The 19,269-nt window shown below is 47.8% G+C and overlaps 1 pseudogene; it reads left to right on the forward strand.

Annotated features, from left to right (window-relative positions):
* Positions 1–1,865: 1,865 nt before the first annotated feature.
* Positions 1,866–18,148, forward strand: LOC136515983 (serine/threonine-protein phosphatase 7 long form homolog; annotated as a pseudogene).
* Positions 18,149–19,269: the final 1,121 nt, after the last annotated feature.

Genomic DNA, 19,269 nt, shown 5'->3' on the forward strand with positions numbered 1-19,269 from the left:
TTTTGTCGGCTAGTCGTACTTGTTGATGGCACTTTCCTAACAGGAAAGTACAGGGGAACCTTGATGATGGCTGCTGCTATTGATCCTAAGGACTAGATAGTACCCATGGCTTTTGCTTTGGCAGAGGGAGAGAACAATAAATCATGGTCATGGTTCATGCAGCTCCTACGTGTACAAGTGCTTGGCCCATCACACTATATGTTTGATCTCGAACCGTCACCTAGGGCTTCTTAATGTTGTAGCTGAGCATATAGATGGGTTCCTGCCTCTAGTGCACAGATGGTGGATGAGACACTTTGTCGCTAATTTCTAGCGGCGTCAGAGGAAACAGGAGGTATGTGACAAGGTAAAGGTTATATGTTGTGTACTTATAAAGCACCAGTTCAAGGAGACAAAGAGAGAACTAGACAAGATGCTAAATGAAGCGGGAAAGGCCTGGTTAGAGGCGCAGATGGAATAGAAGGCTAAGTGGGCGTTAGCATATGATGAGGGAGGTTTCAGATATGGTATCATGACCACTAACTCCTCAGAGTCTTTCAACCGTGTATTCACCGGAGTTCGATCATTGCCTCTGTCCAAAATTGTTGAGTTCTCATTTCATATGTGCAACAAATATTTTGTCAATAGGTGGGAACTTGCGCAGAGGAATATAGCTGAGCAGGGGAGTTTTGGAAAGGCTGGAGCAGAACATTTGAAGGAGGCTGAGGAATTGGCTAAGCAGCACACCACCGAGCCGTATGGACCCCGCCGCCATATCTTTAGTGTACGGGACAGGGTGGCACAAGCTTGGGCGGTGAACGTTATGGTGGACGAAACTACCGAGTTGATCTTCAAAAAGTAGAGTGAAGTTGCAACATCCCTCAGATCATGCATCCCCCTTGCTCTCATATGATCACGGCCTGCAGGGTTCGAGGGTATAACTATGAGGATCTGCCATATATGTCACCCTTGTATCTCTGTTCGAACACCGTTAGTATTTGGGAGAGGAGCTTCGAGCCATACCATGACCCAACACAGTGGCCACCTTATCATGGTTATGACTACATGCCACATCTGGATCTAATGAAGGTAGAGAAGGGTAGGAGGAAGAAGAAGCGACTCAAGGGGGACATGTACGTTATGAGAGGGTACAACGAAGACATGTACGGAGGGGGAGACTTTAACGAGACACATGGCAGGAATCTTTGCTCCATTTGTAAAGAACCTAGTCACAAGGCTAGCAGGCATAGAAGACAAGGGCAGCAGGTGCATATAGCATACATTTTATTATATTAATGTTAATTATGTGCTATGCTATTTAAAACTACTATGTTAGTACATTGGAACCTTGGAGCTATGTTTATTATGATATATGTTTATTCTCTAATTTTGCATAATATTTTATTCCTTTTACATTTACTTTGTTTTTATGCACTAATGTTCCATCATATTATAGTACTCTTAATGATTGTTCTAACATACCCATTTGAAATTTGAACCAAGAAGGGGGATCATCATCCGCAATACCCCATTCTTGAGATGCCCTATGACAAGGACCACCGAACCAAGCGCCTGTCAGAGCTTCAAGAGGACTTGGTACCTCTTAGACTACGCACGCACCAGCCACACTTCTGGGATGAGCGATACCGGTTGTACATACAGCGTGCTGGCTTCCTTGAGATCGTTCGGGTATTCAACACTGGGCTACCGATCCTCAACCCTACAATTCTCACTGCTGCTATCGATAGGTATGATTTGATACACGTTTGCGACAGTACAAAGCATTGATTTGTCTCATTGTTTGAATTAAAAAAACTTCTTGTATTTAATTAAAAACCAATAGGTGGAGGCCAGAGACCCACACCTTCCACCTTCTGCGTGGTGAGATGACTATCATGATGCAGGACGTGAAGATGATTCAGTGTCTGCAGTTGGCGGGGGGTCTTCTAGTGATTGGGATCCTTGATAACGATCATTGGATGGACTTGGTGGAGTAGTTCTGTGGCAGAAGACTACCCGAGGACGAGGATGCTAAGAGAGCAAAGTAAGAATTTCTATGTTCCAAACATTTACCATTTTGACACCAGCACATATTCTGCAAATTATTTTGCTATTTAGATGGAGGGTGTAGTACATAACTTTTATGATGTGTATTCTCTTTGTCTAATTTAATGTTTGTTTTTGTTCCCTCGGCTCTCATGTAACATCCGGTGTCATCTCTAATTTAATGTTTGCAAAATATTTTAGGAAAACATTCGATGTCAGTTCAAGCTAGATAACAGAAAACTTCGGGGTGCCGCTGCACCCAAACGCTCCAGAGTAGGAGATCGAGAGGTATGCTAGGTTGTGTCTATGGCACTTCTTAGGCGCCTTCCTATTCCTCGATGCATCGGGTAACACCATCAGCTGGGCCTTCCTCAACATACTGAGCCAGCCATGGGAGAATATAGGTACGTATAGCTGGGGCAGCGCGGTCCTAGCATGGATCTATCATCAGTTCTGTGTTGCCTACCGACGCTGTACAGGAGGTTATTTCCACCTATTACAGGTTTGGTGTTGGGAGCAATGGCCAGTTGGGAGGCCCGTTGTTCATGGTTTACCTGTAAGTGCATCGATTTTTTATTTTCCTCAAACTTGATGCCGCACTTGTGACTGACTATCCTATTAATTGCAGGCATGGAATCATGTGGACGTAGGACCAACTACTCTGTACGTCTGGCAAGAAGCAGAGGTAGTTAGAGGGAACCCAAAGCGGCGGTACAGGTAGTACTCAGACACGCTAGACATCCTGACACAGCACCAGGTAACGACCACTTTGATATTGCTAGTCGGTGTTGTTGTGTTTTTATTATTCCAAAAACCTAACTGTAGTTACCTAACTTTTAGGTGAATTGGTGTCCTTGGTCCATATTCGAGCTAGAGGGGTACCTGAGTCCTCGCACTGAGGAAGAGTCCGACGAGTGGCTTTTTAATGGGCCACTATTTTTCTTCCACATGGTCGAGATGCACTACCCTATAAGAGTGTATAGGCAGTTCGGAAGATTGCAGCCATGCCCACTGCCGCTGTACACAACCAACAAAAAGTTGCACAGGTGCGACAACTAAAATATAATAATTTAGTAGTCATGTGCATACATACAACCACTAACTTACGTTAAACTGGTAGGTACGATCGAAGGAACAGGTACAAGGAGAAGAATTAGGCCATGATGCACGCCACGTTCATCCACGACTAGGACAGTCGGCAAAGGGTCCTGATCATTGAGATACCGTCGCACGACCAATGCAACTTTGACCGCTACCTCCAATGGTTGCATAAGAGTACCCGCACACATATGTAGGCCCCCTATACTAACAAGCCAATTGATGAGGACAAAGACTAGGATGACATCGCTGATGCGTACGATGAGGCAACAAGGATGGAGACAGCTTCGGAGAGCCCCGCTATAGAGATATGTGGTATGAAATTTGAATTTCAATACAACTATACATCGAAGTTCCTATGAATTGTAGTGATATGAACTTAGCTTGCTTGTGTATGCAGGCATCACAGTTGACAAGTTTGTCCAATGAAGCAGTCGTGTGACTTCATGAGACCAGAGGGGAGCCACACGGCATTCTACCTGTCTTCGTTGATGTACATTCTATTCTCAAAGCCATGACAGTGGTTAAATGGTTCCCATGACTCATTCATCCGTGTGGTTTTTTGTAGAAAGTGAGGAGGAGCTACAAGAAGCTAGCATAGAAGCTCAGCTACGTGGATACTCCATGGGAGATGCCCTATGACCTAGACCTATCTAGTTCCTTATGCTTGAGCACTATGCCGACACGAGCAGGTTCCTCCGACATGACAGCTGGTGGTACCTCTTCTATTCGTACTCCTGTCAATGTAGGCAAGGGTCCTATGGAGCACGACATTAAGGAGGACAAGGAGGAGGACTACGATGAGATTGGGATGTCTCAGCTTGGTAATGCACCATTTCCTACACAGTTCGATGAACATGTACTTGAAACAACTAGTCGCCATATATGTTATAATTACTTGAACACTGTAAGTAACGATGCCTATATTGTAATTGCCGTGCCATGGCAGCTAGCGGGTCAGCCTAGCCACGTGCGTGGACGGTGGCATGGCAAACTCATGCTGGGCACTGGCCAGACTCCCTTCTGAGCGCATTAGTAGCAACAAGATTTTGATGCATATAATTTAGGGGGTTTCGAAAGATCGCAATGGTGAGAACAACTTTTTATTTATTTATTTTTTAAAAAAAGAGCATAGACATGACACAAGGTCATTAGTGATTGGTACAGTCTTCTAGATAATGTTTGGACAAGATGGGCACCAAACTAAAAGGATTATGCGTGCCATGTCTCGTGGCTAATGTTTCCCTTGGTAACACGGGTACTCTATAGATTGTGGAAGAAACCTCTTTAGCAAACCCCTCTATCAGATATGCTTCATCAGGACACTACAGAACCAGCCCAACTTCATTGGTCACCAAGCATCTATCGCCTAATGCTAGCAGGCCCAATGGGACACACTAAGACCCAAAAGTAATACCCAAATGTGTGACAATGATAAAAGCAAAAGCATTATATACCGAGAACCTAATAAATACATGCAAATTGCAGCACTATAATACCATTTTTTGTGGCAAAAGTTTTATGAGATAACACAATGTTTGTTACAAAAATTAAATAGTGTTTGTTACATGGGTACAATACATAAATAGTTCAAATGAAACACAATGCAGCACTGAGAAAGTTCTACTACAATACAAATATCAAATCTAAAGCATTGAACTAGCACACCTGTACCAATCCTCTACCACACCTCTACCAATCCTCAGTCTAAAACATACTGAGTAAGCAACTCGTCGTTCGAGTACCAATCCTCTACCACTACCTCGTTGTTGTGGCTAGGCTCACCTGTATTGCCCTGATCTACCTGTCGCCTATCGTAAGCTACCTTCGCTTCACCTATGGCCTCTGTGACCTGAGTAAAGAACATGTCCTCCTCCATCTGGCTCATATGTCTAGGCTCACCTACATTGCCTTGATCTATCTATCGCCTATAGTAAACGGCCTCCGCTTCATCTGCGGCCTCTACAGCTTGAGTGAAGAACGCGTCGTCATCCTCCTCCGCCTGCAAGCCTGCCTCTGCTAGCATGATGAGCTCGCTCAGTCTACCAGTGTCATCCTTAGCCTCCTCCTCCTACAAGCCTGCCTTAGCAAGAGCGATGAGATTGCTCAACTAGGTAGTGTCGTCCTCATCCTCATCTCCATCATCGGCCAAGACAATCGAAGATTGGACGGTGTGACCAGCTCGCGTTCTATGCTCATCTAACTTCTTTTCCTCATACCTTGCATGGGTCACCACTACAACATGGTCCTCGCTGCATCCAATCCCTTCATGTATAAAATGTAACCAGTTAGCAACGCAATTATACTACATTTAAAATTAGGCAATGAAAATAAAAAGGCTTTCAAGCACTGACTAGCACACAATACAACAACATGGTCATTCAAGACCTGCATCTGTACTCGTCTCCTCCCTTGCCTCCTTTCTTGCCCTCTCCTCCTCTAACGCCCTCTGTCTCTCCAATCCCCATTTGTCAAGCCCAACATCGATCGGGTTACGAATACCTTGCTATCTAGCAAACTCACGCATCTTGTTTTTTTATATTTAACGAATAGGTTGACGTAGTCAGGTCCATATCCCCTCTTCCATGCAATTACTTGCCTCCCCTTTAGTTCATCCAAGAACTTAGCTTGACCATCATAACATTTTCACCTGCATTTCCTAGTGCTTTGTTCAAACGAAAATTATATCATATATGTCTTAGCAAAAGAAACAAAATATGATTTCATGTTTACCACAAAAATAACCAACCTCATCATAGTCAACCATATGGCTACGATAATAGCCTATTCCAAGCTCCGAAGGGAGTAGACCGTAGTTGGATTTAACACCATATTCGCACTTGACTAGAGGTGCTTTGTAAATTAACCTTTTTTCTTCTTTTCCTTTGCCTTTGGTGGCTCCAGCCATTGATTCTTAGGACCGTAGAGCCACTCATTGAAATGACACTTCGCAAATCCATAACACTACAAGAGAATACATTAGTACACGCACACATATAGAGATAAACATTTAAATAGATACACTTTCCACTTACTTCATGTTTGTTTGGACACACAAACTCCAACGTATTCTCAGGGTCTATCATAGCTCTATCTCCGCATTCGCACAGAGGAGGTTCCTCGAGTCATCTAACCGTGGCTAGGTGCTTCTCCTTAGCCGTCATTGGTGGGGGCTTAGGGGGGTGGAACCCACTGCTAGAAGTGCTCACATGGATGTCTCCCTCTACACCAATCATCGAAAAGGAGGTACCTAGGGTCAAACTTGTCTGCATCGTCGATCCACTAAAAGAAAAAACACCTCTCATGGGCCTACACAACAAGATTCCAACAAAATATTAGTAGCCTACTTACACAAATGAAGAAAAAAAGATAGTGGAAATAATTACTTACATTAAAGCGACTGCATGAGTAGAAGCAACGCACCGCTGTGTCTAGATATCTCGATTGAAACACGTCGACCGGGAAACCACAGTCACAGTTAGGGATAGGGAGGTCAGGAGGGACGAGGGCATCTTTGCTAGATGTGTCGGGGTATAATTCTCGAGGATGACCCCATTTTCACCAAAACTCCTCCCGATACATTTCTTGCATCTAACAAAATGGTTGTAATTTAACAAACAAAAATCAAAACATCATAAATTAATGTCAATGAGAACCATTTGCATTACAACAAATAAAATATAACCTACACTTTGGTGCAAACTCTATCTTAGATGCAAACATCAAAACTATATAAAAACTATACTTTGGTCAGTAAAAAATTAAATTTGGTACATCAACAGTGTGTCCATATATTTATTCACATATAAAAGTTGAGATGCAAACTCAAACAAGCAAAATTCTTATAAAAATTGACCTTAGAATACATGGTAATCATAATTCTAACTAACCGATTTACTTTAACATTGGCAATCATAATCCTTCAATCCAACGTTCTAACGAACTCATATTTTCCTCCATACCCTAACTACTCATTCAAATCCTTCGATCCACCATTGAGGCCGATGAGGAGCTTCGTTACCTTGACAAGGCCGAGGAGGAGCGTCGGGGAAGGTAGGGAGGGGGCCGGTAAGGGAGGGTGAGACCAACGGCTGCCGGCGGCGGGCGCGAGCGTCTGGCGGTGGCGGACGCGTGAAAGGGAAAGAAAGGAATGGAGAGAGAGAGAGAGAGAGCCGCATTGCGGGCCTTTACTAGGGCCTATCGCACCATGGGCGACGGCACGGCTCTGCCGCGCTATGATATGTGGTGCGGCAGGCCCGCCGTGCCGTGATCTGTGGCGCGGCAGAGCTAGGCCACATCACCGGTCGCTACCATGGTGGCAGCCTGGCCGCGTCGCCATGCATGGCGTAGTAGAGTGGTTTGGCCACCCCATGTGAGTTGGCGCGTCCAAAAGTGTTAGTTTTGAAAAAAAGAAGTGTTAGTTTTTAAAATAGTTTAAAAAAAGTGTTAAACTAAAAAAAATCACCACGACCATGGGCAGCGGACTCGCCTCCACTGCCACCTGAACTAGGGCAGGGCTTGGTCGAGGATACTCCGCTAGAGCCACCTCCACCAGGCTTTGGGTGGGCCTTGTCCTTGGCTGATGCTGGTTTGGCACACCTATGTATGCCACTAAGGGATGACCACCAGGCCGAAGCCAAGGAGGAGGATTCGTCCGCCACCCAGCGCTTTAAGAGCTTCACTGAGCGAGTGCTTCGCAAGGCAAACTCTCTTATGACAACCTCCCATGCAATCGAGAATCGACAACCACTAACTAGTCAGTGGTCCTGCTATGGCGGCGCGGCGCAAGCGCCTAGTGGCACAGAGCCTCTCTTTTGTGCTAGCGTCGAAACGAGGTAAAGTCCTAATCATGCAGTGTATGGGTATGACCAAGGGTTTTCAACACCAAGCACATTGGCAAACAAGACCTACGAGGATTTTTTTACACCGGGTCAAGCACTTCCAACGTTGAAGCACTGAGAGAGCTCTTCCTAGCGTACTGACTAGTGACTAGGGTCTTGCAGCAGCAGTGGTGACACAAGGGTTCTGTAACAACCCAAAAGTCCATACACCAAAAATACCAACTACAAAAATTTTTCTTAAAAACTCCCATGTGTTGATGAGTGTCATGTATAGAAACCTAACCTAAGAGATGCATTAGGTCTAACCCCAACTCAAGTCAACACATAAGCATGGCATGCCATATGTTAATCATGTTTATTTAAATACTGACAAATGAAGCATAGCACACATTGTTAACTCACAAGGTGATTTGGATTTTCATTTGTTTTATGTAATGCCTAACAACTCCCTTAAAGAAATAAACCATAAAGTAATTATTACTCAAACCAAAGGATAAATGTTTAAAGAGAAAACTAATTCTATTTTTGTATAACAAAACTACACCTATTTTTGTTATACAAAATAGCTAAATAAAATTCCTAATATATAAAAGAGAATGTTGTGGGCCTCATAGCTAAAAAAACTCCAATGAATAAGGTACACCAATTTTGAATTCAAATTCCAAATCAATTTGAATTTAAACAAAGGAGAAGAAAAATAAAACAGAAAAAGGAAAAGAAAAGGAGAAGGCCTACAGTTGGCTCGGCCTGCTCGGCCCGCTAGCGTGCAATAGCCAACCAGCCTAGCCTGCGCGCGCGGCAGCAGGCCGGCCCAACTCACGCGGCCGGCCCAGCAAGCAGCCCGGCGCATCGCTCATGCCCGCGCGCCTCCCCGCTCGCTTGCTGTCACTGCCCGCCGGGCCCCACATATCGGCTTTCCTATTCATCTTCCTCGCGCCCACGCCTCAACCGCCCGTGCAACTAGAGGCCGACAGCGTTGGCAGGAGCGGGCTAGGGGGTCACGCCTAGGGCATGGCCCTTGTTCCCCTTTGCGTCGCGCTCACGCAACCTCATGCCACCGTCAGATGCGTCACACGCCCTCCCACCGCACGATGCCGATCGCCATTGGAGGCATGGAGCTCGGTTATAAAAAGACCCCAGAGCTTTAGCCTCTCCCTCAGCCACCGCCGCCGCTTGGTGGCCCAGCAGCCCGCACTGCACCGAGAGAAGAGGGCCGAGAAGGAGTTCGGGAGAGGAGGAACGGAGCCACCCATGTGCTACCAAAGTCATCGGAGCTGAAGACGACGCCGTCGTCTTCATCACGGTCGTGGGTCGGCACTGCACAACCTCCGTCTTCATGGCCACGACCCTCCACTGCATCGCCATCCTTTTGCCTTTGACACCGTAGCCCCTAGACGCCGTAGCAGAGCACGCGCACGCCGCGCTCCCGACGCCACCGTCATGGCGTGGCCACCACTTGCGCACCCGGCCGCCTCACCGGACCAGGACATAGCCATAGCACCACCAGGGTGCCCAGAGGGAAGCCGCGTAGACCGAGACCCCATTAGCCGGCCACAACATCCTAGCCACGAGCACCGGACCTCGGCCGGAGCTCCGCCGTGCACCATCATCGTGCGCGGACTCTGCCACATCTTTTGGTCACCGTCGTCACTTGTCCTGGTCGTCCGCTAGCAGTCTGAACAGGAACGGGGCACCAAGACCCTTGGAGCAGCCCCTAGCTGCCCTGCCGGCGAGCACCGCCATGACCAAGTCATCGACCGCCGTGGCCAACGCCCTAGAAAGCCCCGGCCACCACCTAGACCCCACCATCGTGTTCGCCATGGCCTGGGGAATCTTTTCCCCACCTTAATTAAATGCCAGCGCCGCCGTAGGATCACACCAGTGAGCACACCACCGGCGGGAGCATGCCGAGGATGGAAATAGAGGGCTTCCCTCGCCGGCCACATGCGCCTGCACTCGGTGCACGTAGGCTAAGCCAAAAGGGAAGGTGGGTGGACTCGGTCCACCGAAGACCAGCCAACGATCCATGGACTGTGAATGTGAGTCCACCGTGAGCCACATGGTGTGGGCCGAACGGTGGACAAAGCCCATTGGAGGCCCATGGCTATGACGTGGCAGCGCCACAGCATGCCACGTGTCCAGGCCGGCCTAGCCCAAATTCAACCCAGTCCAGGCCCACCAAAGCCCAGTCCAGGCCCAACCTGGTTGACCGTTGACTGGTCAACATTAACAGTTGACCTAGCCCCATACATCAGCAACACAGGGACTCTGGACCCACTCGTCAATGAATGACGTCATGCTGACGTCATGACGACATCACGTGGGTCCCACCTGTCAGTAACAACACAGCCGAGGTGACATCATGCTGACATCACGATGACGTCAGCTGCTGACGTCAGCATCCCTGGCCCACATGTTAGTGACCCTGACCTGTTGACTTGATGTTGACTCTGATCGGACCCATAGGTCAGTGACCCAAGAGACCCTGGTCCCACCTGTCGGAACGATGATGTTGATGACGTCATGCTGACGTCAAGATGACGTCAGTAGGACCCCACTTGTCAGCTCAGAGCCGAGCCGATGACATCATGCTAATGTCACACTGACGTCAGCATGCCACGTGGACCAGTCACAACGTGACACGTGTCAGCCCAGGATTAATTCAGCCTTTTCCATTTTTAGAAATGATTAAAACTTCGGAAATTCATAACTAATTCATATGACCTCAGAAAAATACGAAACTAGGACCAAAATTTATCTAAAATCGAGCTTTACGCAATGAACCCATGTTTGAGTGCATTTGACTCTTTTGAATTTTCATTGCTTCTTTGTGCTATTCTATAGACGTCGCTAATGCGACTATAATTCGATCGTATGTAGACTCAGAGGAGAACCAGATGAACGAGGATCGTGAGTACCATGAGGAGAACGGAGACAACTACACTGAAGGTGCCACATCCCACCCAATCTTGTAGCACCTATTACGCATGGCTAATATAGAACTGCTAATGCTTTACTTACTGTTATAACCCTACAATGATAGGACTTGCATGGTAGTATGCTTACTTGATGGCCTTTTCCTTGATGCAACCTTATCCCTGCATACCCTACTATTAGGCTAGACACACGCTTGCTGCTATATTTCATTACTTATACTTCTACTACGCTTATACTACATTAATATGTGGTGGAAACTGGTGTTATCTGGACTACGGGGAGAGTGCTGTGTGTGTGACTTGGGTGTATGGAGGGTGAGGGTTGTGTCGACCAAGTTGGAGTATACGACAAGCCTAGGGCAAGTCTTGCCATGGGGTGCTACCTGGGCACCCCTGGAAATGGATACCTGTGGTGGGTAAATTGTATATGAGGTGGTCCTGGGTGTGAACCTATGATGGGAGGAGCCCAGGATGGAGGTGCTGTGGTGGCACGATAAACGGAGTCCCTAATGGAGACATTCTGGCTTGGTCATCCCTAAGGACTTACTAGTACTAAGACTCACCGGGAAGCCTTATGTACCACTCGCCCTATATGGTGCGGGATGGCCGGACTACTTGGTAGGATATTGCCACTACTGCTAGGTTGATAGCGGACATTGTAAGGAGGTACGAGGCGAGGAGGATTTCCCCCACACCCTTCCGAGACTTCATGGAGACCTTGTGGAATTGGCTCATGACTCATAGTTTCAGCCACCCCAGACTAGACTTGGGGTGAACTAGGGCTGAATGGTAGAGTGGCATTATCCTAGGCTAGCAAGCGGTCGGAATTAGCCCAGTTGACGATGGTCAGCAAAGAAGGCAGATCTTGTGGTTATGTAAAACCTCTGCAGAGTGTATGGTTGATCGATCGATACATGTGCTGACTTATCGGTTATGGACCTTTCCTAGGTTTCGCTTAAACTAGATAATAAGACGAGTCTTTCTCTTCTTCCCCCGTGAGAGAGTGTCAGTCGTAGCCAGGGGCTACGGGCCTTGAGATAGTGCCGAGAGGGAGTTGGCCTATCGACTGAGCGATGGTATTGTGGGGATGTGGTGATGACATGGAGATGGTGGTATATTGATCCCAGGATCAAAACCTGGCTCTGGACGGAGATGGGGTGGAATGGGTGTGGGAATGGTGTTAAAACTTGACCAACTATTATTATATACTTGATATTGTAAAACATAGGAAACCCCAGCCTTATAGGTTCCCTTTTGATTATCCAACTTGCATCCAATTTCCACAAAACAATGCTCATAGGGTGGGAGTGGCCAGTACAAATCGTACTGATAAATTTTGGCACACAGGTTCTGCTGAGGAGTATAGCTCCATGGAGTTTGACGGTTGAGGGGTTTGTTCCTACGCTCGAGTTTGGCGATCTTATCTTCAAGCTATTCTGAATGAATGCTACTTTTGATTCCGCCAATGCGGCGATGTAATAAATTATGTACTTCTGTACTATTTGTACTCTGATATTATCGTTGTATGGATGTGGTATTCGATTGGAAATTTGGGTAATATGATCTACAATGGTCTTATTACACTCCAATACTGTGGATTTCCCTTCATGGAAATCAAGTCATTTCAGGTTCAACTTAGACTGCATTGTTTTCCCTACTTCGGTTGTTTAGTCCATGAGTAATAGCTTAACGTGAACCTATAAACTAGGGAGGTCTGGTTTTCTACTGTAACTCTAGACCACCTAGGACATCCAAAGCACGTCGTTCTTATGTCCGAACATCTTCTATCTTAATGATAATGATGTGCAAATATTTTATGTATTCAAGAAAAAAATCAAAATAACTTACAACTTAAAACAAAGGAAGTAATAGGTAGCTACTGTTGCCATCTATATTTTCTTAGCCATTCTAATTGTCGTATGAGTCCTTTTATATGGTACGGTAGTGCTAGTGCCTGGACGTTTAGATGAACACCCGTGTCTGGACACCCACGCCTAAGTTTCATGCGCCCACGCGGAGCTCGTGCCACCCAGACGTCGCCCATGCCGCCAGACCGCGCGTGGGGACCGCTTGTGCCCCTTCGCTTCTCACACGCATTGCAACATGTGCAACACCCAATCTACTTTTGCAACATCTATATGAAACATTTGTAGCATACGTCGAAAATAGATAGGACCCTTGCAAAACACATGAAAACACTTGAAAGCCATTGCAAACATATGCAACATCCAGATGAAACACTTGTAACATATGCATAAAATATATGCAACATCTAGATAAACACACTCGCGACTTACGTCTAAAAACATGTGAAACATTTGGAAAAGAAGTTTGCAATATACGTGTATAGCCATTACAACATATGCATCATCTCGATCTACTTTTGCAAAATCCTTTTCAAAATACTTGCAATATACATCTAAAACACTTGAAACATATGCTTGCAACATGTCAGGCACGACACTCTAGTGGGCGTCGACTACCATGTTAGGCGCATTGAGGAACTCGATAACCGCCTTGATGGGTAGATCGGGGCTGGGAGGTAGCGGAGCGAAGAGCACCACGAGCTTGGCCTTCGTGAGCTTCTTCTGCTAGGCACATTGGGGCACGAGGAGCCTTGAGGCAAGCACGAAGTGTAGCATGGCTGTGAGGCCCTCGCTGTCTCCAGCCATAGGAGGAGGTCATGGGGAGGACACCAACACCGGCGCCGGTGTCGATAGAATATCATTGGCAGTCCTCCGAGGGGTATCCCATGAAGGTAGATTGATCGACAAAGAAGCGTGTGATCAAGAACAAGAAGGCAACAGAGACACATGAGTTAGGCAGGTTCAGGCCATCAGTATGATGTAATACCCTACTCCTATGGTATATTGGTTTGTATTAGCTATCGTATGATATTGTGTGTGTTTAGAGGGGGTCCCTGCCCGCCTTATATAGTCCGGGGGGCAGGGTTACAAGTCGGTTAGATCTAAAAGATAACCGGAAAGTAATAACAGATTACATGAATCATGGGATCATACGTATCGTAACAGATCTCGTAGAATCCTCAGGATATCTCCCCGATGTCTTGTGAGAGGCGCCGAGCAGAGTCGTGCCCCGCAAGGCTTCGTCCTATGGGCTGGGCTACCCCTGGGGGCACCGCCCATGTGGTCAGCCATGGGTATCTAGGGTTATACCCCCCATAGCTAGTCCCCGAGCGCCTTGTACCCATTGTGCAACATCGTCTTGAGCTTGTCCGAGCAGGTGCGAACAAAGCCAAGTAGTCAAACTCATGGTCCAACCACCGTGATGAGTTGTCGAGCAGTTGTGAGTAGTTGCCGAGCAACGTGAACCTGTAGCTGAGTAGCGTGAACAGTTGTCGAGCAGTATAACCCAAGTACTGCTTGCCATAAGGGTGTAAGGAGCTTAAGTTCATAATAGAAAATTTCTTCACAGTCGACCAAGTGTGCCCACTTAGAGTCTGACCACGAGAAAAGGAAATAATCTTCTTCAGCTTGAAGAGGCACGGAGTCTTCCAAAATAAAGCAAACACATTCACCACAAGGGCAAGTGTGCCCACTTAGTCCTCGAACCTGATAGTAGATGATGTAGTCATGTGATCCTAGGGTCCAAAGTAGAAAAAATAGAAGACCAGCTGAGCAGGCAGCCAGTCTCGGGCATAGCCCTAAAAAGCACATTCACCACAAGGTGAAGTGTGCCCACTTAGTCCCCGAGCCTGACAGTAGGTGACATGGTCATGTGGTGCCAGGGTCAGAAACAGCAGTCAACTGAAGTAAAATCCCCTATGCGGAGAGGAACTGAGATGTAATGCTGACACAGTCCCCGAGCCATAAGAGGAAGTCTTAGAGAAAAACAAACACGGAGAAAATACCAGAGTAGCGGTTGTACAGTAGTAATTACTAAGCCGTAACGATTGGTAGAGAAGTCAACAAAAATTCGGCGGGCTGTAACAAATTGCGGAGATAAATCGACGATATGGGCCGTGGTCGCACAAAAGCCTAGATAATGGACCACCTTACTGTTGCGGAGAATTTGGGGTGGCGTAAATCGTGGGAACAGTTCCCCAAAAACCCTCGAATGCGAAAGGGTGGGGAAAGTGCTTTATAACCGCACCACCGCATCCCACGTTCCCACCTTTGCCACTTTGCCATTTCGTCTTCCTCCTCAGCCCTCACATTTCTAGATTCATAGCCACACTTGCTTCCACCACCAAACCCTAATCAGATCTGAGAGATGGTGCTAAAGAAGGGAGCTATCAAATCGAAGAAGATGATCCCTAAGAAGGCGAGCGCCGAAGCCCGATGTGATGAAGAGTGGGTGCTATCGCGAACAGGAGAAGCGGAGCTCAATAGATTGGTGAAAGCTGGCGTTCTTCCTGACCATGCTAGTGCCGAATGGTGGCCGGCCCTCGGTGAGCCCTTCCCAATGCCTCATACCGATGAAGTGGTGGTATTTGAGGATTATTTCTGGCGTGGGTTGGGATTTTCTATTCATCCATTCCTGAGGGATTTGTTGGAGCTTTGGGTGGTTAGTCTGTGCAATTCCCACCCAAATACCATTTTACACATCTCTATCTTCATCCATTTCTATGGGGCATATCTTAGAATCCTTCCCCACTTCAACCTCTTCCGTCACCTATTCTGGCTGAAGAAGAGAGGCAACAATGGTTCAAAGGTGGTCGGCAGAGTATACCTTCAGCTGCATGATGGAATGGTGGGGGAGTATCTTACGGTGCCGCTAAACACGTCACTGAAGGGGTGGAACGCCAGGTGGTTCTACATGAGGCAGAGCCACCAGGCCATCCGCTGCGACACCGACCACATCCCGGAGAGCCAGAAGAGCTGGTCAGAGATGCCAAGCAGTGTTGATATGGAGCAAGTGAGGGAGCTCCTTAGCTTAATAAAGGTTGTGAAGACCAACGACGGATTGGTGGCGGCGAGCTTTATAGTGCGCTGCGTTCAGCCCTATAAGGAGAGATCCCACCCCGCCTTTGAATTCAAGGGGGAGACCGACGGTACCTAGGAGAGGCCGAAGATGCTATCGAGGGACGTTGTGGAAGAGCGGGCAGCAGAGCTATTCACTTCATTTGTCTCATTCAACATGTTAGGGTATACGAAGCCCTTTAACTGCAAGAATATACCTCCTTAGGTAAATATCTCAGTTGTATGTTCCTGATGCTTTTACCTTTTGTCATTTCCGAGCATTGGACTGATTCACTTATGTGAAGATCCACTCATAGGATAGGGCGGTGTACTTCTCGGGCGTGTCGAGGAGCGAATGGCCGAAGGGAGTAGATGCCCGAAGATCACCACAGCCTGAGGAGGGAGCAGTCAGCATCTCGTCGGAGAGTCTATCCCTGGTGTTGGAGAAAATCTAGGGGAAGAGGGCAGTAGCAGACGAGCCAGCCTAGAAGAAGAGGAAGACGGCGACCGCTGCTCCCCTCAAACTAGGTGGCATCTCACTTGGTTGTGACCAGACCACTCGAACATGAAGGACCGCGATGTTCGAGTGGTCAGATGACGACAAAAGTCCGGTGGCTCCTCCATCGAGCACTGAAGCACCTCCACGCAGGACGCGCACGGAGGAACAAGCGAAGGGAGGTGAAGAAGTCCCTAAGTAGTGGGCAAGGGGAGTCCCCACGCTGCGGGTGAGGGGAGTCCCCGCATAGCAGGCGACGGGAGTCCCCGAGCAACAGGTGGAGGAAGTCCCAAAGCGACGGGCAGAGCAGAGGCCAATGGTGGAAAAGGCGGGACCTCCACCTAGGACACAGGCATCTACCCCAAGGCCATGGCTGGAGGTTCGAGCAGGCATCGCCGGTTCAAGAAATTGTATCGGTGGACCAAACAGTAAGTACCCTGGCCTTGTAGTCACTTTGCCATCGTTCCTTAGCTTTTTTGGCTACTGACGAGCTGAACTAACATAGTGCAAAACATGCGGAGGATCCAACCCTGCCTGACCGGACTGTCGAGCAAATGAAAGTTGGTCCTAGAACAGAGGAGGTGATGGTAGACCCCATTCTAGAGTCCCCGGGTGGTCGGCGGTCTATGGAGGAGTTAGCCACCGCTACTGGTGAACTTGGTGGTGGTGAACAGTTGGTGCCGACAACGGATGAGTCAGCGACGGTGCCTGAGGCAATGGCGAAAACCGCCAGATCTGTGGGAGCAGAGGCTGGAGCCATTGATGCAGCACCGGTGCTCGGAATGGAGGGGCCTACGGTGCTAGAGAAATGGACAACACTGCCTGAGGCATCGGAAGGCGTGGTCGGAGACGCTATCCAGCCACCAAGCTCCCATGTGTAGCCACCAGGCCCCCATGTGGTGCCTCCAACTGTAGTGGAGGAGGACGAGGTGGTAGAGATTGAGTGTGATGAACCTCAACCTCAATCCGTCCGAATCCTCCAGAAGCACGGTAACGAGGTGGTGGTTGTCGAGGAGGAGGACACCACAAGGGAGATGAGGAGACTGAAGTTCGCCCTTGGTGGGGTGATGAAATAAATCAAGGTCAATGCTGCATCAGGAGTGCTTGTCTTTGATGTTGGAGATTAGAGTTCATCATTATCATTATGCATTTGTAGGGGATAACTTAGACTGCCGAGCAGCGGCACCAGTTGATAAAGAGGATGGAGCCCCTTGCTGAGGAGAACGATAAACTCAAGGCGGCGATGAACCTCATGGAGAGAAACATCCAGAAGGCCTAGTGCGAGCGAGACCTTGTATAGTCCAATGCGCGGGACCTAGAATACTAGAAGGGCATCCTATCTGAGCAGCTAGCTACCATGTCTGATCAGCCGCATAGCAAGTCCAAGCAACTGACGGGTGCGTCCGAGTTGTTGGAGCAGCTGCAAAAAGTCTCTGAATAGAAGAAAGGTGTGTGGTATCGACGAATGTGCTTTGTATTGCTAAATAGCTATATATTTGGTGATGACTGTTGTGGTTGTAGAGCAAGACATGGAGCTCAGCCAGCTGCGCCAGGCCTTCGAACAACTTCAAGAGGAGAAGGCGAAGGAGTCAGAGCGAGCAGACAAACTGGCCGAGGAGCTGAAAGGTGAATACTTCCTAGTTGGAGTTACTGCTAAAGTGGTTTTCTTGTTCGATGGAACCCAGTAACGCTTGTAGGCTACCGCCATAAAGTCAAGTCACAGTTTGATGTGCTGGTGTAGGAGGCCAGGACCCAAAGGAGAAGTTCGACGCCATAGTTGCCGGAGTTAAACCGGTGCTCGACTGCATCGACCTGGAGGCAGCTCCTTAGCCCGACGGCAGGCTGCAGCGTTCAGACACCATCATCTAGAGGTGCAAGGCAGCATGGGAGAACTTCAAGAGCTTCAACTATGACGCCATTATTACCGCCGCTACTCATGCCCTTATGGCAGTTTGGTCCCACTACCCAGCCATTGACCTTCAGGCAATAGGGGCTGGATTCGCCGAAGCACTAGGCGAGGTGGAGACCCAGCAGCTAGAGGATAAGGTGGAGGATGCGACAAAAAAGTTGGCTGGGGATATAGACCTGTTCGGTGAGACGGACGGTGATGACGGAGCTCAGTGATCTGCTCAGATAGTATTATCTGTAGCATCTAGAGAATGTAGTTAGAGCGTGCGAGAGCGTAGAAAACATTTATGTATTTGTATAAATGTTATGAAGTGTATGTTAATGCGACTTGTTCATATTTGCGGTGAAAAATCGTTGTAGTAACAACCCAATGCAATTATACATAGTATAAGTAGCAGCCGAACAGTTAGTTCGTTACTTTACTCTTTGGCCTCAGCTAGCCCATAGTCCATAATGTCGAGCGCGGAGCCCGTAGACGTGTAGGAGAAATAGGCGTCACCAAGGAACCATAGCCGACCACCCATAACGCAAAGCATGGAGCCCATAGCACGTGTAGGGAGCGATCGAAGACTGGGTCTTCTCCATAGAGTGCAGAGCAGAACATGTGCTGCTCAGTGGTTGGAGAAATAACTTGGAGATAAACATAGTTTTAGTGGTGTTCGAGCAGTTAGTTCTTTACTGAGCTCTCGGCCTTGGCTAGCCCATAGTCCATAATGTCGAGCACGGAGCCCGTGCACATATAGGAGGAATAGGCGTGACCAAGGAACCATAGCCGACCACCCATAACACAGAGCACGGAGCCCGTGGCACGTGTTGGGAGAGATCAGAGACTAGGTATTTTCCATATAGAACAAAACAGAACGTATGCTGCTCGCTGATCGGTGAAATATCTTGGAGATTTGAAGTAAAGTCTTTAGCGGTTTGGAGAAACATGTTTGGCGAAATACGTTGACGATTTGGAGAAAACGTGTTCGGTGATTTGGAGAAAGCGTGTTCGGCGATATACATTGACGATTTGGAGAAAACGTGTTTGATGATTTGGA

This window comes from Miscanthus floridulus, chromosome 17 (genome assembly GCF_019320115.1).
Source record: "Miscanthus floridulus cultivar M001 chromosome 17, ASM1932011v1, whole genome shotgun sequence".
In the NCBI taxonomy this organism is placed as follows: Eukaryota; Viridiplantae; Streptophyta; class Magnoliopsida; order Poales; family Poaceae; genus Miscanthus; species Miscanthus floridulus.